We start from the raw sequence: 19601 nt of genomic DNA, 5'->3' as shown, positions 1-19601 counted from the left end.
ACATATGTTCTCCTGAGCACTACAAGGAGTGACTCTGAGCACTGCTGGTTGTGACTCAAACCCCTATCCCACTCATGCCAAGAATTTTTTTAGTGCTTTTTTTTTTGGGGAAGGGGGGGTTCACAGTGCTCAGGATTTACTCCTGGCTCTGTGCCCAGGGATCACTCCTGTCAGTGCTTGGGTGACCATATGTGGTGCCAGGAATTTAACCCAGGCTGGCTGCATGCAAAGCAAGCGCCTTACCCACTGTATGATCCCTTTAGCTCCTTTCCATTCTATTTCTTACTGTGTCTAGAAAATCATTCTCTGTGTGTTTGCTTGTCGGAACATAGACAGGGACTGAAGCAAAATGAACTGAAATCTACTGAGCATTTGATCCTGGTGCTTGCTCTTCTTTGTCCCTTTGACTTTGGAGGTGTATGGGAAATATTTCCTGTTGTCTGCCGGGAACAAAGAGGCTACTGTCCATCAGACCATGGGCACAGTCAAAGAGAAAGTTACCTGATCTTTTCAAAGAGTTTCCCTTTTAAGTGTTACAGTCACCACCCCATTGGCCATTTCTATTACCTGTCTGACTAGCTACCCCTTCATGGAGGCGAGATTGAAAATGACCATTGCCTCACCCTAGCCCACCCCCATAGTAATAGCATCAGTCAGGCACTGGAGCCCAGCTTCAAACACTTGAAGGCCTTTATGGAAAACATGCTCCTTCTCACCCACCTCATAGGTGTGTCATCCCAGAGGGCAGAGCAAGTGGCCAAAGAACATCTTGGATATTGGAGTTCCTCAAGAATAAATCGAGATGAGGCTGGGACAGTCCAAACCCAGAGCAGAGGACCAGTACTTTTGCCCAGGAACAATCATATGTCCAACATTTTCCCTCTTTCTTAGTGGGGTGTTTGCTGGAGTAATTCTTTCCCTGTTCCACCATTAAATGTTGAGTTTATGAGAGGAGGTGGAGACAAATCCACACATCATTTTAGTCATTTGGACATCAGACACCCAGGAGCCACTTACAGGCCTGATGTAGGGGGCTGAACAGCAGCTGAATCCTTGAACATTATGCCTGGAAAGGACTTTTTGAGAGCATTTAAATAATGCAGGTAACATGGTTACAGTAGTGCTTATGTATATGGTACTAATGAATAAAATTATTGCTCATCGACCCCGCACTGAAGTGCTTCTCTTTCTATCTGAGGCACACTCCGTTATCACAAGGATGCTGATTGCTGGTTGAATTGATGGTGCCAGGCTGCCAGGGGGACTCCTGGAAGAGCTAGAGAACATGTCTTTCAATTGGAGCTGCTGGACAGTATTAGGGATAATACTCCCACCGCTTCTAGGTTACTTTATTAAACTGTTGGATGTGCAGAAGAAAGTAGGGATAATCTTTTGGGATGGGTGAGAACCATAAAACCGGAGAGAAAATTATGATTGTAGAGATATGGGAGAGTGGTATTTCTGTGTATCCAAAGCACAGACTCAACAACACTGTAATTGGGAGATCTAAACAATCACTGAACGAGGATGCAAAAGAGCACAGTAGAAATGACATCTGTACCTATATATTCAGTGCAGCACTACTCACAATAGCCAAAATATGGAAACAACCTGAGTGCCCTAAAACAGATGACTGGTTAAAGAAACTTTGGTACATCTACACAATGGAATACTATGCAGCTGTTAGGAGAGATGAAGTCATGAAATTTTCTTATAAATGGATAAACATGGAGAGTATCATGCTAAGTTAAATGAGTCAGAAAGAGAGGGACAGACAGAGAGGGACTGCACTCATTTGTGGAGTATAAAATAACATCACATGAGGCTGACACCCAAGGATAGTAGATACAAGGGCCAGGGGGATTGCCCTATAGCTAGAAGACTGCTTCATGAGCGGAGGGGAGAAGGCAGATGGAATAGAGAAGGGGTCACTAAGAAAATGATGCTGGAGGAACCAGTTGGGATGGGAAATGCATGCCGAAAGTAGCTAATGGACCAAACATGATGACCTCTCAGTGTCTGTGTTGCAAGCTATAATGCCCAAAAGTAGAGAGAGTATGGGGAATATTGTCTGCAATGGAGGCAGGGGGAGGGTGGGACAGGGGGGAGTATACCGGGATATTGGTGGTGGGGAATGTGCACTGGTGGAGGGATGGGTGTTTGATCATTGTGAGATTGTAACCCAAACATGAAAGCTTGTAACTATCTCACGGTGATTCAATAAAATTTAAAAAATTAAAAAATAAATGAACTTTGAAATGAACCTGTGAAGGTGTGGCAGGTGTGTGTGGGGGGCATAAGGAGGCAAAGGGTAAGAGTGAGCATGGGAACTCTAGTGAGGGAAGGTGACACTGTTGGTGGGGAATGTGTTGGAATACTGTATGCCTAAAACTCACGTATCAATAACTTTGTAAATCAGGGCTCTTTAATTAAATTTTAAAACATAAATTTTAAAATGTAGTTTCTAGTATCTAAACTATTAAAATCAAGAGAACAGATGAATTTCTTAAGGATTGGAAACAGGTATCCAGGTCTGTATGTGGTGAACACTTTTGTTAATCAGTAGAAATTTTATCGAATGGGGAGAGGTGGCTGATTATGAGCAAGTTTTTTCATATTTCTAAAAAATTATCCACATGTATTGTTTTTTATTTTTGACTTGAGGCACCATGTTTTATAGCACTCTCAAGGATGGGGTTTCTTCCTCCAGTCTCTCAGCACCAGGGTCTCCACCAGTGCGTCCCCTCTCCTCCCCACCCTCTCCACTCTTCCTCCCATCCGGGTAAACTCAGTTCTATAGTCCAGTTCTCAGAGCCTGTTGCCTTTGGCTATTTATAATTCCTATTTATTTCTATCGGACATATGAGAGGTCGTTCTGTGTCTGTCTCTCTCCTCATTTACGTCACTCAGCATGAAACTCTCCACGTCCATCTCGTCTTTTCTCATAGCTGAATAATATCACATGCTTATATCCACTGTAGTTCTTTTGTCCAATCATCTGTTCTTGGACACCTGGGTGTTTCCACATTGTGGCTCTTGTGAATAGTGCTGCAATGAACATAGGATGCAGATGTCTTTTATCAGTACAGTTTTTTGGGGCCATGGGGGTTAGATGCCAAGAAGTGGGATTAATGGATTGTGTGAAGTCAAATTAGTGTCCTGAGAAGCGTACTTACTGTTTTTCACAGAGAGTGAATCAGTTTACATTCCCACTAGCAGTGAAGGACGGCTCCTTTCCACCACGTCCATGCCCACACTGGTTTTCATTCTTTGTGATGTCTCAGACTCACTGGTATAAAGTGATATCTCACTGTTGGTTTGATTTGCATTTCTCTGATAATTAGTTATGCAAAACATTTTTTCATATACCTATTGGCCATCTTTATGCCTTTATATTTTTTATTTTATATTTTATTAATAATGGTCTCTCATGGACATAATTCCATCATCCCACCCATCACCAGTGTACCCATCTTCCTCTCCTGAGGAGCCCAACCACCCTCCCTTCCATGCCCCTCAGCCCAACTCAATTTTGTGGGTCAGTTCTTCCATTACATGTTAAATTGTCTTCAGATTTTTTGTCGCTACCTCACTGTGGATGTCTTTATCTTTTGTTTGAGAATGTTTCTATTCTCCTCCTCTCCCCATATTTCAGATAGAGTTGATTTTTTTCTTGTTACATTTTACAAGTGTTTCATAAAATTTTGCATATTAACTCTTTATCAGTTGAGTAGTGGAAAAATATTTTCTCCCAGTCTGTGGGGGTCTATCATTCTGCTCATTTGCTCATTGCTTCTCTTGCATGCAGAAGCCTTTTAATTTGATGTAGTCCTGTTCTATTTTCTTTTGTCTTTGCTTTCGTTTGCTTGGCTAATGGTGGCATTGAATCATTGGAGATGTCTCTTGATTCAGGGTCATGAAGGGTTCTGCCTATTTTTTTTTAAATTAGTATTTATGGATTCAGGTCTGACATCATGATGTGAGATAAGGGTCTAAGTTTATTATTACTATTTTTTAAACAGGTGACTTACCAATTTTTCTAGGACCATTTAAGAGATTTTCTTTGCTCCACTTTATACTCTTTTGCTTTAGATTAGCTTTCCATATATCTGAGGATCTGTCTTTGGGCTCTCAATTCCATTCTAAAGAGTCTGTCTTTATTCTAGTACCACACTGTTTTGATTATTATAGTTTTTTTGTATAATTTAAAGTTGGAGAAAGAGGAGGCTCTCATCCTTACATAAGTTTTTATTTTTGATATTTTATCTGTTTTGGTGTCAGGATTCTACTCAGGGTCTTATAAATGCGAATGAAACACGTGCACTCCCTTGCTCCATCTCTGTTCCTCCTTCATTCCCTACACTTTTCTTTCTGCCCTTAGGGTCTGCTCATCCTTTTCTGGTGTGAGCTTGGGAACCACTTTTGTCTATGCACAGGGATTTATTCGGTGATGAAGATTAAACCTGGGTTTCCTACGTGCAAAATCTGGTGAATATCTTATACTCCTGCTCTTTTATCCTTAATGATTGAACGCGTTCTCCTTCTTTTTGATTCAGAGACAAAATGTAATCATGAGTTTTGGTTAATTGTACAAGGATTTTTTTCCCCACTGGCTCTTCAAGAATATAATGTTCTTAAGTTTTCTTAAGGAGAATCTGAGGAAGACACAAAAGATAGCTTAGACATCCCTTTAAAAATCTTAACATTTTATAATGATTTAAAATGTAAGCAAGTTAGAGACACATGGATTACATTTCCTTTGGAATACACATGGGTTTGAAAATTTAAGGGAAAACAGGCTTGGCACATTGTGGTTGGGTATTATTGAACGTAAAACATTTGGCAAAAATATTTAGTACTTTTTTCTTTCTTTTTTTTTTGACAAGCACCAAAAATGACCAACTTAAATTCTTAAATTCACCTGCTTTCTTTCTCTGTTCCTTCTATTAGCTTACAGCTGGAGGGCTTTTGAGGGGAGAGAATACAAGGGATTTTGTTTCTTTGTCAGGAAAGTAATCTTGCCTTATCCCACTACTCGTCCATCTTTTTTTTAAAAAATCATTTTTTCCGACACTTAAGGGAGTGAATAATTCCTCTCTTTGAAGAGTGATTTAGTTTTGGGACAGTGTGCTTCAGAGCTGGGCAAATTCACATGGTACTGAACTTTGTGGCACTCAGACAGGGGCATTTAATTAATCCTTATTGAGTCAAATTGAATAGCCTAAAAAATTTTTCTGCCTTGTAATGCATTGTGCAACGGTTACTTACATTGTGCCTTGCTGCAAACTCTAGTTTTCCATCCACTTTCTCTTTTCTCTAAATATTTACTGAGCATTTATTATAAACATCATTAGCATGTTAATGTTTAGTTATGGGCAAGAACTAAAGATTTGATATTCAGGTATTTCTGTGTGACAGTGTTAGTAAAAATATATAGTAGATTAGTGTACTAAGGTGTTTTAAGGTTTTATTTATCTTTTAGTCTTTGCAGATGATTATGAATATTACATTTTCACTCTTCTGTTGTTAATTAAATCTTTATGCCAGAGATTCCTAAGCTTATTTTGCTTACCATGTGTTTTCAGAAAAAAACAAAACAAACACCACCACAACCAAATTCAGTATTCCCCTAGAAATTTACCTTTTTTAAGCAAATAAAGTCCCCCCCCCGCCCCCTTTACTCTCAAGACAACTCCTCACCCTGGGGCTATCAGGACATAGGCCCCCAGAAGCATTTCCCACTTTGAGAAACACTGAACTTATGTGATTTTTGGGAGGCAGATTTGCCTTTTGACACAAATCATGTAGGAGAATAAATGCATTAATTAATTAATAATTGCGTGGCATGGTTCAACATAGTGGTTTTATATTTGAAATAGAGATCTACAGGCAGGAATCCAGAGGATGTTACCTTATCCTCCCCTCTCCTTGGAGCCTAACTTGCTAAATTCTATTTGCTAACTCCCTAGTGCTCATTATCACTGCACTGGAATTAATCTTCAAGAAGTGAGCGGTAGCCTGACCTTCTGTTCGTGCTCCCCAGGAGAGGTTTGCCCTGGCTGGTGCCACTGGGCCTATTCTGAACGGGAGGCAGATCTAATCACTTGATCATCACTAATCTAATTAAGAATAATCTAATTAAGGACTGGAGCGATAGCATAGCAGGTAGGGCGTTTGCCTTGCACACGGCTGACCAAGGTTGGATTCCTCCATCCCTTTTGGAGATCCCAGCAAGCTACTGAGAGCATCCCACCTACATGGCAGAGCCTGGCAAGCTCCCCAATGGCATATTTGATATGCCAAAAACAGTAACAACAAGTCTCACAATGGAGACGTTACTGGTGCCCCCTTGCGCAAATCGATGAACAACGGGATGACAGTGCTACAATGGTACAGACAATTAAGAATAAACAAATTACTCTTCCTATCATTTTGTGAGTTTGGGTGGAGAGATAGAGAGTAACCTTTAGCTTAATTACTCAGCATCTTCCAGGGGACTTAATTGCAAAAGCTTATCACCAGCATAACAAGAACCCTAAAAAACCAGTGGGGAAAATACATAGACACCCACCAAGCTCAGTGATTGAAAAAGGTATTATTGAAGACATGAACAACATCAGTAATCTTCACATAGTGTCTGTAGTGATACTATTATGAAGATGTACAATGAGCTCAAAACATTGATAGCATAGGCAGAAAAGTACAGAAAATTATGAAAGTCACAATGAAAAAAAGCTCAGAAAGAACAGAAATGAACATGGCAGGTGATATAAAAAACGTCTATAGAAGTTCTGAATAGCAGAATAACAGAAGCTGAGCAAAAGATTGAGGAACTCCAAGATAAGAAGGAGGAAACCACCAGGAAACAGCAGAACGTGGAAAGTAGTCTGAAAAATGATGAATAGCAGAACTATTGGGTGAATTCAAGAGGAACAATATATGAATCATTGGAGTCCCGCAGGCAAATATGATGAAAAAATAATAGTTAAAGAAACCATTGATAAGAACTTCCCAGAGTTGAGGATTATAGGCACCAAGATCCAAGACACACGAAAGTCTAGTGAAAATATACCCAAAATCCAAGACACATTGTACTAAAAATGACAAAATCCAAAGGTAGAGACAGAATATTAAAAGAAGCACAATGAAGAAAGCAACTTACATACAACAGAAAGTCCATAAGATGTGCAACAGATCTATTGAATGATACTCTACAAGCAGGAAGAATATGGGAGGATATAGTACAAAAACTCAATGAAATGTAAACCTTACCAAGAATACCTTATCCAGTTAGATTATCATTCAGATTTGAAGAAACTGTACAGAGATTCATTGGACAGGTAATAGCTTAGGGAATTTGTAGCCTTGAAACCAGTTTTGCAAGGTGTTAAAAGAGCTCCTTTAAAGGATAGGAAAAATTTCCTATCATGTGGCATTGAGTATGACACTCACTAATGGTGCATGTGGTTGTCCTTGACTAGATTAAAAGAGATTAAAAATTTCAGCTGTTAATCATCAAAAATTGACTAGTTGATTTGTTTTCTGATAATTCTCTTTGCTATTATTTTAAGTTTTTTAATACAAAGTTCTATGAATTTGTCACATGCCTGCCAAGAGGGCCAAAAAAGCGCTTCATTTATGAAAGGGACGATATGATGATTACCGCAATAAGATCCAAGTACAAAATGAAATAGTGCAATGTAGTTTAGATGTCAGAGTTGAAAACAGTTATATAAGTGGGAATAGGCATTATACTATATTGTATTAACTTTTGAATTTCTTTGTTTATAGAGGTTAAAGCATAGAGCAGTCAGTCACTGCAAATTGACTTTTGTTGCTTTGTTTTCTGATAATTTCATTTGCCATTTCTTTTAAGTTTTGTTAGAGCAAATAATATGAAGTAAATTTGTTACAATCCTGCCAAAAGGGAATGCTGGGGGGTGTCGGGGGGTTGGGGGCCACTGATGGAGAGAAGAGACATTGCTGGTGGAATTGGTGCTGGTGCTTTAGACTCCTGAAACAACACTATCACGAACAACTTTGTGAATCGAATCATGGTGTCTTAAGAAAAGTGATCCATAGTAAATAAAGGAATTGAGACTCTAAATAGCTTATAAAGGTTAAGATTCTTATAGGCAATCCTATTACCCCAAATCAAGATGGAGACATCATGTAAGAATTGACTCTTCTTTTCTGCCCTTCTCTGCTGTGAACGATGGAGTCTAGAGACTAAGGCCAAACCTGGACATGGAGAGATAAATTTGAGTCTTTTAGGAAAATTTCTCTTATAACTCTCCAAGTTTACTGGGAATGTGAAAGTAAGATTCTTTCAGGCTTAAAGTCTCAGCCTACTAGGAGTGGAAGCCTGGAAATTGGCCCCAGATTTCCTTAATCATTTAGTAGTGCACTGGCCCAGTCTGCTCACAGCCGGTGGGTGAAGGGCAGGCCTAGAGCCAAGAGTTCTGGACCAAGGGCACAGTAGGGCCCCGTGAAAATGTCATTTGGGAAGTGTACATTAGTAAAGGGACGAGTGTTGGAACATTGTATGACTGAAACCCAATCATTGTATGACTGAAACCCAATCATAAGTAACTTTGTAACTGTGTATATCATGTTAACTCAATATGTGCCTGCCACAGAGGCAGGGGCGAATGGGGGTTGGTGGGAGTGGGAGGGACACTGGGAACATTGGTGGTGGAGAATGGGCACTGGTGAAGGGACGCGTACTCAATCATTGTATGACTGAAACGTAATCACGAAAGTTTGTAAGTCTGTAACTATCTCATGGTGATTCATTTAAAAATATAAAAAAATGCAAACCACAGAATTTTGACCAATAAAAAACTTTCAAAGAAAAAAATGAAATTATTTTTAAAAAGAGTGAACTTGAAAAAAATAGAATTATTATTTATAGTCTGGCAAGCTCTCTGTGGCGTATTCAATATGCCAAATACAGTAACAATGAGGGATCTCATTCTCCTTACCCTGAAAGAGCCTCCAATCTGGCACCACTGGGAAGAACAAGTAAAGAGAGACTGCTAAAATCTCAGGGCTAGGATGAATAAAGACGCTACTGGTGCCCGCTCGAGCAAATTGATGATCAACGGGATGACAGTGATACAGTGATTTATAGCTATGTCTCTCTGGGCTGGAGAGATAGCACAGCGGGTATGACATTTGCCTTGTATGTGGTCAACCCGGGTTTGATACCTCTGTCCCTCTCAGAAAGCCCGAAAAGCTACTAAGAGTATCCCACCCGCACTGCAGAGCCTGGCGAGCTCCCCGTGGCGTATTCGATTTGCCAAAAACAGTAATAACAAGTCTCACAATGGAGACGTTACTGGTGCCCGCTCGAGCAAATTGGTGAAAAACCAGATGACAGTGCTACAGTGCTACAGCTATGTCTCTACCCTTGCCTATTCTGCTCTTTCAAACAGATAGATACTATTGGATAAATTTCTTTGTGTAATCACTGTATCACTGTCATCCCGTTGCGTATATGGGTGATCATATGTGGTGTCAGGATGGGTTGGCCACCTGCAAGGCAATTGCCCTACCCGCTGTACTGAAGATGTTTAGCCCACCACCAAACATCTTAATGAAGAGTTATGTTCCAATTTATTGTCTTGTGATTAACCAGTTTTTCCAAATATCAGTTTTAAAAGAATATCTTTTCCTTATAATATATTCTTAACTCCTTTATCACAAATTAATTGACCATATATATGTTGGTTTACTTATAGGATATCAGTTATTTTTATTGGCCTGTATGTTTATTTTTATGCCAACACTAGTGTTTGGATTACAGTAGTTTTGTTGTATAGCTTGAAATCAGGATCTGTGTCACCTCAAGCTATTGCTTTCTCAAGATTGTTTTAGGTATGAGAGTGTTCTGTACTTCCCTATCTGTTTTTGTTTTTTAAAAATTAATTTTTGTGAAAAATACCAGAATTTATAAATGTGTGTGTGTGTGTGAGAGAGAGAGCCTAGGGTTTGAATATCAGTGGTGGGGCCTGTGAGGATCTAGACTCAGAATATGCATATAAGCTAAAAGTAATAGATATTCCTTGGGATTTTCACCATAGCCATACAGTTGTGAATGTTGACCTTTCTCCACTATTTGTCTATAGGTTATTAATCATCTACTGATAGTAGTGTTGAGAAAAATTTTGGTGGTAACTTAAAACAAGAGTTTCATTCCTTACTATAATATCTTAAAAAGGCCTTGAGGATTTTCTGCGGTATAACCAGCAGATGGAGCATGAAAACTTAACATTTTAATAACTGCTTTCATTAAAATGACTCCTTATAGGTTTGAAAGGGACCTTAGCACTGTTTAAATTATCACTATACATACTTAAACGCAGTTATTAGAGTCTTTTGATTTCATCCCTTTCCCCCCACACCACTGCCTCTGGGGATCACTTGATTTTTGTTTGCCAAATCATGAAACTGGGGTCACTGAAGTTATTTTATTCAGTTTCTAAAATGTTAGATTCATGTAAAGATAACTTCAGAGATGACAACAATTCTTGTCCTATAAGAGATCCTATTCTGGTTGAAGAACTAAAGAAGCACCCAATACCAATGAAATGCACTAAGGATCATGACAAGTTAGGATTTAGGGATCTGATACTGAAGGGGCATAATATGGATGTTTGAATTCAGAGACTGGGGGTGCAGTATATTTCAGAATTAATGGGATTGTTCTAGGTGGAATTTGGATGATAAATGGCAGCCCTCAGAGAGAGGGAAGCTGAGGAAAGTTAGAAAGGAGAGAAATATCCTGGAACTAATAGCTTTATATCTTTGGTGTTCAAAAGATTAAGGTTAGAGTCCCAAATACAGAATACTGACTGTACTATCATGGAATACCGACTGACAGTATGGCATCAACAGGACAGCCCATTGCACCTTCATCTGAGTCACTAGAGACACTTTTTGACAGCCATCCATTTTGTTAATGTATTTTTTTTTTTTGTAAACCCTCTGAGTGCCAAGCAGTGCTGGAAATATTGCGATGATTAACTAAGATAAAATCCCTGTCCTACATGTATTAAGTGCTTTATAAAGAGAGATTAATTCAGACAAAGGGGACTGTGTTTGCTCCCTCCTCTGGGTTGGGGTGGGGGAATAAATAAACGACAGAGTTAGAATGGGGTGCGGTGGGGAATAGACTAAAATGTTGGGATACTAGAAGCAAAGGTCTGCAGAAAGTAAGTTGTGTTTTATTAAACTAGTTAAACAAGTCATAGAAGTCTTTAGAATTACAGTGTGAAACAAAAAATATAGAGCCTATTCATAATGAAAGAAAAACTATGAAAAAGGAATTTCAGAAGAGACATGATATCCCGTCTATGCAGAATAGAGTAAATACACAGATGAGGCCAGAGTGATGGTCCGAGGCCTCTGATGTTCATTCTGATGCTCCAAAAGCTGTGAGAGATACTTCAGGTCCCCACATTCATGTTTTCAGTGATTTATACTATAATTGCACGGCAGCTATAGAAATCTACCCATGACGTATTCAAGATTCCAGAAACAGTAACAACAACGTGCCCTTCGTGTTCCTGGAGCAAGCAGATGCCATCGGGCTACACCAACATGCGACAGGGACGAATGGAGACGTTACTGGTGTCTGCTCGAGCAATCAGTGAGCAATGGGATGACAGTGACACAGTGATATATACTATAATTCAACTAATGGACAGAGCCTGGCAAGCTACCCGTGGCGTATTCTATATGCCAAAACAGTAACAATAGGTCTCATTCCCCTGACCCTGAAAAAGAGCCTCCAATCGTTGGGAAAGATGAGTAAGGAGAGGCTGCTAAAATCTCAGGGCTGGGAGGATTAGAGACATTACTGGTGCCCGCTCGAGTAAATCGACGAACAACGGGATGATAGTGATACAGTGATACAGTGAATTCAACTAATATTCGCAATGTTTGTGAGTTTATAGCACTGCACTGTATACTCTTTATTGTACTATGTATTGTTTACAAGAATGGCTGTATTTGAATATAGTTTAATGCAGATTACAAAAATACTAAACTTTTTACCTACTTTGCATATGTTTAGTTCTAGAAATGTTTCATCACAAAAGATAATATAGATTGATAGCAATATTGATGTTGAGCGCCTACTTAGTTTTTTGTGCTGAAGCTGATGGAATGATGCCTTAGAAAAGTTTCAAATGCTGGCAAGATCACTAATTGCAAGTAGCTTTACATATCCTTTAGAAATTAATGTTTAAATTATGGTTAATTCCCTCTCCTCCAGGTGCCTGGAAAGTCAAGAGACTATATGTCTTATTTGTTCATTACTATATTCTTGTTCTTGCCAAATGTCTAGTGTAAGTCTTCAGTGTATAAATTGTGAACTCTTATCTGAATTATTTTCATTGTTCATTACTTATACAAACCCTTCCCCCAAAAAAAGTCAGTTTGGGTGCTTTAGATAAACTACTATATCAGGTACTATGTATATTTGATCAGAAATGATGGGGGTGATAATTTCCCCAATTATTCTAGAGCTGTGTTTCCCCAGCCCTTCTATTTTGGGAGGTTAAGCCTGTTAATTATACTCAAATGGAAAGTTATTCAAGGGCTCCACAGAGGCCTGCATGGGGGACAGAAAAGCTAATTTTCTGGTTTGTCTTTGTCTTATGATTTATAGTTTTAACTGTCAGTCTCCTTTGATAAGTAAACACATGGTTCATCCATGTTGATAAATCAAGTGAATTTTGTGTATTTTATAGTGTAATATCCCCTAAGGACTACATATTTTATTGACAACATGGATATAAATTTGGAGAGACTTAGAAGAGAGTCTGATTTGTAATTTTCTCTGTGGGATTTGCTGCTGATGTGGTAATTCGGAAATTTTTGCACCAGAGTTTCTGCATCTAAATGGCAAAAGAGAAAAAAATTTTATCATCACTGACTTCTTCCTGTATATTTCCATACTATAAATTTTGAGTCACTGAAGGCTTTGGAGTAAAAAATAGCTTCTCTCCTGAATTCATTCTGAAGTCATCAACCAGGATTTGAACATCAAATTTGATTTGTAATGTGTAGTTAGTTATGGGGTTATTATTTAAAGAGGAAATTGGCTAAAGCAATAAAACATAAAAATGGATTTGAAATGCTTCTATGTTTCTATTTTCTGAAACCAATAAAGAGAATTTCATTTTGTTAATGAAACTATGGAAAAAAAGTTATTCTTATTTTTGGAATTATCAATATTTTGCCAAGAAATCTTTTCTATAGGTCTGTGTGTGAGAAAGGAAGATACTAAAGAATAATTAGATTTTCATAATCATGGGTTAACTAGTGAAATATTATTTTAGATACCACTTCCATTTTTCATTTGAAACCATTTTTTAAAAAACACTAGTTTGTTAAGGCAAGGTAACATTACCAATTGAAAAACTATTCCTCAGTCTCTCAGGATAAATGACTTCAAGGTGAATCTAACTTCTTTTCTAAGTTATAATACTGGAATATTGATGAATGCAGATATGCTATGAAGTTTTATTATTTTTATTTATATATTTATTTATTTTTATTTCGGGGTCAACCCCGGTGATGCACAGGGGTTACTCCTGGCTCTGCACTTAGGAATTACTCCTGGTGGTACTCAGGGGACCATATGAGATGCTGGGAATCGAACCCGGGTCAGCCGCGTGCAAAGCAAACACCCTATGCACTGTGCTATTGCGCCAGCCCTGAAGTTTTATTATTTTTAAAAGTATCTTACTTTTAACAAGATTCTGTAGTTTGCAATACTATTAACAATGGTTTCTCATGCATATAATACTAACCCGACCCATCACCAGTGGACCCATCTGCCTTCCTCAAGGACCCCAAATAGTTCTATCTGGTTTGTCTATTCTGTTCTTCTTTTTATGAGCTCCTAATGGTTTCATTCATGGATTTTCATACTTAGTCATCCAATTCCTCTCCTAAGGACTTGCCTGACCTCAAATGACTGTGCTGCTTACAAGTGCTCAGCCACCGCATGCCTCTCCTGTTTCCTTCCCGTCACTGCCAAGTGTCTGCAGACACTTGGCCTAGAACAAAGGCACCTGAGTCATTTCTGAGTTGCAGCTGTCCTGTAGAACCAGGACTCCTCCTGAGCTCATATTCTGTGGTCCTGCTGCACACTCTTCTCACCAAACCGCAAGAGGCAGGAATGCCCAGTTCTTGTTCATCCTTTGTCCTCAAAGATGGATCCTGGTGCCTGCCCTCAGGAGTTAGTAGGGGAACAAAAGAGTTTATAAAATACACGGACAAACTTGCTTAGAAGAATACAGCGGTATAGAGTAGAAAGTATATGTGCTTTGAATTTTTTTAGACCTGTATTGTATTCACTGGCTTTGGGGGGAAGTTGCTCTAATATTTAGTATTTGAAATTGTGGAATAGGCACTAAGTAAATAAATTGTAGCTATTCTTGATTTGGGCTGGAGTCATAGCACAGTGGTTAGGGCATTTGCCTTGCATGAGGCCAACCCGGGTTCAATTCCTCCATCCCTCTCGGAGAGCCTGGCAAGCTACTGAGAGTATCCTGCCCGCATGGCAGAGCCTGGCAAGGTACCTGTGGCATATTCGATATGCCAAAAACAGTAACAAATCTCACAATGGAGATGTTACTGGTGCCTGCTCGAGCAAATTGATGAACAATGGGACGACAGTGCTACAGTGCATCCTTAATTTATACCATATCATAGAGCTTCTTCTGCTTTGCTAGAGTTTTAAACTTTGCCACCTTTCCTCTAGTGGAAGGCTTCTTCCTGCAGCAAACCCTGCAGGGTCTAGCTTGCTTCACATCCAAGCCAGCGAAGTCCTAACACTTACTGTTTCTGAAGAAAAATAAGCTGCATGATAGTCTACCAAGAGATAGATAGTTTGGGGGTCACACCAGGCGGTGTTCAGGGGTTACTCCTGGCAATGCTTAGGGACCATATGGGATGCCAGGGTTCCTGCCTGGGTAGGCTGCACGCAAGGCAAGTTCCCTACCTACTATACTATCTTTCTGGACCTGTTATTTTCATTTTTATAGGTTTGGAGAGTTAAATCCTGCCTTCCTGATCCTGGGCTTATTCAGTTTTGTTGAGTTTTACTTGGATTATCTGTCTCTTGTTTTCTGTGGGACTACATTATGGGGAGAGTTGGCATGTCAGGCATAAATAGCTAGTTTTATTTTTGTCTTTTTGTGGCCAGTTGACTTTGGAACTTTTGTTTACAATTACTTAGCTATGAAACCACACTGAGTGGGACTTTTGTGAGGACTTCTGTGAGCTGCGTGACCAGCCTGAGAGGGGGGTAGTCAGGTGGTCATTTGTAACTGTCTCAGAGGATTTCTTTTTTTTCCCACTTTTTGGGTCACACCCGGCAATGCACAGGGGTTACTCCTGGCTCTGCACTCAGGAATCACCCCTGGCGGTGCTCAGGGGACCATATGGGATGCTGGGAATCGAACTTGGGTCTGCCGAGTGCAAGGCAAACTCCCTACCCGCTGTGCTATCACTCCAGCCCCACAGAGGATTTCTTAGGGAAATATGGATCATCATCTTGGTAAAGGAGCAATTTTACTTGTTCTTTTTTTTCTGTACGAGTCAACAAATAATTTTGGGTTACCAAATTTGATGTCAACATTTTGATATTTTAATTAGGTCAAAACTTTTGGGTACTCATGTGTGGTACAACTATTAGTGGCAACATATAAAAACCCTCACATATCTCTCTGGGAGCCCTTTGAAATTTGTAGAGAAGATTGTTAATAGTGAGAATTTTTTTTTTAAAAAGCACACGAATGTTATGAGTTCTTGTGAGGGAAGAATAAGAGGAAAGAAAAAGAACAACAAACTTGTGAAATAAGATTCAGAGACTCTTGTTTTGCTTTTAATTAAAATTAGCAAAAAGTGTTTAAGACAGTGTAGAATATTGTAATGCAGATTTTAGTGATGAAACTTCATAATCTTCAGTGTTGAATTTTAGGGATGAAATTGCATTGAATCTTTCATTTTTAAGGGGAAGAACCTGGATGAATCTAAGGGAAATATAGATTTGGTAGAAATAAAATATGTAGTTTCAAAACTGAAAGTGAGGAAAAAATAGAATGAAGACAAAGGTGTAAAGTCAATAGAAAGTATTAAAGGCAAAAGTTGATATAAGCAAAATTAAATAGTCTGAAGAAATCCAAAAATGGGAAGGGAGATAGGACTGAGTTTAGAGCTGTTTTGAATTTGTGTAGACATAGGGACATAATTATGTCCTTGAATATCGTGACTGTAATTAATGATTCAATCATTTGAACAAGATTTAGCATCTTAGAAATAGGCACTAAGGCTTTGTTAATCAATGTGTCCAAGGTCTGACACTATGAATGTATCTGATATGTATGTACATAGTTATATAGATATTACTGAAAATTATTGGACTGATTATTCAGAGTTAAGAATGGAGAGAAGATGTGAAGAAGCAAGTGTTGATGAGGGTTAAAATTGTGACTAATTCTCAAGATAATGGTATCATAGGTGATCGCACACACATTCAAGAGATTGTGAGGGCAGATGATACCACATATAGTATGCATTTATCCTTGATAAAGACCTTATACGAATGCAAGAATGGGGACCAAAATAGCAGATAACAATGATTTATATGCACTGTACACATGTGTGTGTAAAAATATATTTATCTCTCTATATTTAATTTTATAGCTTGAGTTACATATTTGCTTTCTATATTTTGTAGTATTCCAATCTTTGCAGAATTTTGGGGTAGAGAATAAGAGAGAGAAGAAACAGTTTTGTTTCTAAGTTTCTTAGAATCAAGACTCTTTAAAGTGTTTCTTGGGCCACACTGAACAGTGTTCAGGACTTACTCCTGGCTCTGTGCTCAGGGATCACTCCTGCAGAGCTTGGGGGATCATATGAAGTGCTCAGGAATAAAACCTGGGGACCACATGCAAGGCAAGCGTCCTACCTACTGTAAAATTGCTGCAGTTCAGGACTATGTGTTTTTTTCCAATTAAATTTTATTTTTTGACCCTATTTCTCAACTTGGACTGGAGCAATAGCACAGCAGGTAGGATCGATTCCTCCGTCCCTCTCAGAGAACTGGGCAAGCTGCTGGGAGTATCTCTCCCGCACAGCAGAGCCTGGCAAGCTACCCGTGGCGTATTCGATATGCCTAAAACAGTAAAAGCAAGTCTCACAATGGAGACGTTACTGGTGCCCGCTCATGCAAATTGATGAACAATGGGATGACAGTGCTTTAGTGCAGTGCATTTCTCAACTTAATTGTGGTTTTCTAGTGAATTATTTGTTCTCTGTGTATTTTGAGGGATGTGACTATTCTGTGCCACTCCATTTTTTTTTTTACATGATGTAGAGAAAGCTGACTATGCAGTGTCACTTTTTTCAGTGAGTATTTAGAGAAGGTGTTAATGACACCTGAATAAATAGTTTGAGGCTCTTCCTGTTTCTGGAGCGAGCGGATGTCATAGGGCTACACTAGCACGCGACAGGGACGAATGGAGATGTTACTGGCGTGGGCTCAAACGAGTTGATGAGCAAAGGGATGACAAGTGCTACAAGTGATATAAGTCAATGACACCAAGCACAACCCAACAAGGCACAGGAGGACCACATCCCTCAGCGTGCACAGCTGTGGAGGACCTTTGCTTCAGAGATCTTGCCAAATCATTCTATCCAGTAAGAAATGCACTCGAGTTTTAGGGAAAGCAGGCTAAAGAGCCGGGTAGTTATTCCATGCATCTTGATGAAATGGAAACTCTTCAGGCCTAAAGATGGAAAGTGACATTTACAGCCGGAATAATCACAACTGAATATCAGCCAACAATGCTTAGACGCCTAGAGATAAAAACTTAGGATTCACCTTGAACAAAGTATAGACAAAAGCAGAACTTTAGTTTACACTTTGATTCACTGTATACCCAGTGTTCTGGCCTTTTTTCCATTCACACTCCTAAGAATTGTTTTTCAAAGAAGAGAGAGAGGGGAGAGGAAGAGAGAAGGGGGAGGGAGAGAGAAGGGAAGGGAGAAAGGGGGGAGGGGGAGAGAGAGAGGGAGAGAGAGGGGGGAGGGAGAGAGAAGGGGAGGGAGAGAGGGGGGAGGGAGAGAGAAGGGGAGGGAGAAAGGGGGGAGGGGGAGAGAGAGGGAGAGAGAGGGGGGAGGGAGAGAGAAGGGGAGGGAGAGAGGGGGGAGACAGAGAGGGAGAGAGAGGGGGAGGGAGAGGGAAAGAGGGAGAAGGGGAGGGAGAGAGAAGGGCAGGGAGAGGGGGGAGGGAGAAAGAAGGGGAGGGAGAGGGGGGAGGGGGGAGGGAGAGGGAAACGAAGTGTCTGCAGGCAGTGTTGGCAGTAGGAGGGAAACTGGGCACGTTGGTGGTGGGAAACGTGCACTGGTGAAGTGATGAGTGGAACATTGCATGACTGAAACCTGATCATGGACAATTTTGTAACTTGTATCTCACTGTGATTCAACAAAAAAATAAAAAAGAAAATAATTGTCCTCCATTCCCCAAGTTCTTGTCACTGATTTGTCTTGTTCTAACGGGAACAAGTTGTAAAAGGTTTTTTTCTTTTGATCTTGTAGTCTATCTTTGACCAATCATTTGTACGATGATGGCACTACGTAATAAAATATTTTTAAATGCCATTTAAATCTTTAGTAAAATGTTAGCATTTCGAACATTTCATTTCAGTGTGTTTCTTAGTACCCTCTGAGTGCAAAGCTGTTAGTGGAATAATTTAAATGAAACAAACCTATGCCTTTGCCACATCACATTTTAAAGAACTCAACGTCTTTCCATTTTATCCTAAAACACTATATTATGCTAGATACAAAAATATGTCTTGAGACTCCTCTGTGAATTACAGTAAATAACAATGAAATGAACATTGCCTATTAAAATAGCACATGCAGGCTTGAAATTGAAATGGACTGATTCCAGTGCTGCCTTTGACCTTTGGATACAGAGTAGACTTACCTGCTTGAGGATGAAATAAAGAAGAATGAAATCATGCATAAGGTTTCTGCAGCAAGGGATTTAAACTGGAATACTGACTCCTCTCCAGATGGAAGACAAACTATTAAGGGGGAAATTTCTGTTTGGGATACAAGATGCTCTTGGAACCACAAACTTAACCTTACTAATCGAATCTAAGTTGTGATTTTTATTTAAAAATAGAATTTGATGCTATAAATTGTTCATTTATCAGGATGTTGTAATTAAGGCAGGCAGATATTCTTACACTTGCAATCATCAGGATTCTATTTTTTTGGTTTGGGCCATGCACAGCAGGATTCAGTGATTTACTCTTGGCTGTGTGCTCAGAGGTCACTTTTGATGGAGAATTCTTGAAATACTTGATTTTCTGAATTGTGGCGGTCAAATACTTGATTTATTACTGAATCCACTGAACTGTGGTTTTTAAAAAATTTTTTTATTAGAATAATTAAGAATTTTTGCAAATCACTTGTTTCCATTAATATGAAAGATAAATTCTCTATTCTTTATTTGTGCACGTTTGATTATAAAACAGTTGAATTTAAGTAAAAAAATAGTGAATTCA

This window comes from Sorex araneus, chromosome 6, assembly GCF_027595985.1.
Source record: "Sorex araneus isolate mSorAra2 chromosome 6, mSorAra2.pri, whole genome shotgun sequence".
Lineage (NCBI taxonomy): Eukaryota > Metazoa > Chordata > Mammalia > Eulipotyphla > Soricidae > Sorex > Sorex araneus.
Note: the sequence above shows the minus strand (reverse complement) of the source record.